We start from the raw sequence: 2,506 nt of genomic DNA, 5'->3' as shown, positions 1-2,506 counted from the left end.
GAAAGTGTGCTGTTACCTCTGTCTGAGTCATTGTTTTCTTCCTTCTTAGCACAGTGGGTCTGAAGCATAGCAGCTACAGGATCTGAACTGTAGTAAGCTAGAGTGGGAGTAACATCCATGCTAGTCCCAAAAGGGAAGTACATCTGGACTCCCAATTGAGATTTTCCCCTCACCATACCATGTTGCCTCTAATAACAATTACTTTGGTTGAGATTTTTTAAAAGACTCTGTAAGCTTGTAAATCATCAAGGAATGCATTTGGTTGCAAATAACAGAAAAATCCTTTAGTGGTTTAGATAGAGGTTTGTCTGTATCATACAGCCAAGTGCTTTACCTCTTTGAAAAAACAAATGTATTTCCACTAAACACACTGTGGAAGACTGCTGAGAGATTAAGATAAGGAGCGAGAATCGACCATTGCATTTGACAGCATGAAGGTTACTGTCCTTGACAAAGGCTATTTCAGTGGAATTCTGGGAAAACAGCTTGATTAGAGTACTCCAACAGGGAATAATTTGAGGGGAGAGGGTGAAAACCAGCAAGCATGGATGACTCTTGAGGTGCTGTGCTTCAAAAGGGAGCAGAGAATTGGAATAGCTGAAGGAAGAAGTGGGATCAAAGGAGGCATTTTTGTGTGTTTAAGATTTAGGCTATTACAGCATGTTTTTAGCTGAGAGAATTGATTCACTTTACAACAGAAAAAAAAAAAAATGCTGATACAGGAAGGAGACGAGAGGTAAGTCCTTGAGAAGGTGAGAGAGGAAGGATCTGGAGCCCAAGAGGAAAGGTTGATCTTGGTGAGAGCAAACAGTTCATTATTGTATTAGGAGGAAAAAACAATTTTAAAAGAACGTTTGTAGATTTGGCAGTAGTCAGACTAAGGAAGTTCTCTTCACTGTTTCTCTCTCTTTTTTTTTTTTTTTTATTTCGGAATGTTATGGGGGTACAAACATTTTGGTTACATCAGTTGCTTTTGTACAAATTGAGTCAAAGTTGTAAGTGTGTCCATCGCCCAAATAGTGTGCATTGTACCCGTTAGGTGTGAATTCACCCATCCCCTCCTCCCTCGTCCCACCTGTTACTACCATATGTGCACATGAGTGTTGATCTGTTAGTTCTGATTGAGTAGTGAGTTCATATGGTTTTTGTTTTTCCATTCTTGAGATACTTCACTTAAAAGGATGATCTCCAGTTCCATCCAGGTTGTTACAAAAGACATTAGTTCACCATTTTTTTTTTTTTTATGGCTGAGTAATAAGTACTTCATGATGTACATAGACCACATTTTATTAATCCACTCATGTATTGATGGGCACTTGGGTTGTTTCCACATCTTTGCGATTGTGAGTTGTGCTGCAATAAACATTCGAGTGCAAGTGTCTTTTTTATAAAATGTCATTTTTTCCTTTGGGTAGATACCCAGTAGTGGGATTGCTGGATCAAATGGTAGTTCTACTTTCAGTTCTTTGAGGTATCCCCATCCATACTACTTTCCATAGAGGTTGTACTAGTTTGCAGTCCCACCAACAGTATATAAGTGTACCTTTCTCTCCATATCCTTCTTCATAAATTCTTTGCCTAGACTAATATCTGTAAGAGTTTTTCCAACTTCTTCTAGAATTGTCATAGTTTAAGTCTGTCTCCATCGTGAATTAATTTTTGTGAGTGGTGAGAGGTGTGGATCCTGTTTCAGTCCTCTACATGTTTTCTCAGTGAAGTAAGCAAGGTCATCACCTGGGAATGAGTAGGGAGGTAGTGCGGAAGGGAGACCATATGAAATGGAATGCATAAAAATGAAATAACATACTGAGAATCCTAGCCAACACAATTGGACAAGGAAAAAAAGTAAATATTAGAAAGCTAATATTAGAAATTAAACCATTATTGACACATAACGTGTGTCCATATAGAAAACCCAAAATAACCTACCAGCACCACTAGAATTAGTTTAGAAAGATACCTGAATATAAGATCAATATATAAAAACTGTTTCTATCCAAGAACAACAGTTATAGAACATAATTTTAAAAAATATATCATCTAAAGTAACCAAAAAAGATTAGAAAGCTAGAGATAAAAATAAAATATGCAGGATTGGTGCAAAAAAAACCTAAAACTCCCCTGTCTGATATACAGTTTCAGTTGAGTTCCAACAAAAATTCCAAAGTTTTTGAAAAATCTTGACAAGCTGATTCTAAAATTGTTATGAAAGAGCAAAACCCCCCCAAATAGCCAAGACACTCTTAGACAAAAGTGGTAGAGGGATTTGTCCTACTAAATAATAACACTATAAAGCTATTATAATTAATGCAATGTTGTGAAGGAGAGACAAATTGACCAATGGAATAAAAGAGGAATTTAAGAAAGAAACATGCATATATGTAAATTTGATATATGACATAAGTAATAGTGCCGATTCAATGCCTAGAAAATACTTAGCACATAGGAAGTGCTAAGTATGTATTTTTTGAATTAATGTTTGGATAAATGAGTGAGTAGAAAAATT

This window comes from Eulemur rufifrons, chromosome 29 (genome assembly GCF_041146395.1).
Source record: "Eulemur rufifrons isolate Redbay chromosome 29, OSU_ERuf_1, whole genome shotgun sequence".
Taxonomy (NCBI): Eukaryota; Metazoa; Chordata; class Mammalia; order Primates; family Lemuridae; genus Eulemur; species Eulemur rufifrons.
This window is presented reverse-complemented; position numbering follows the sequence as displayed.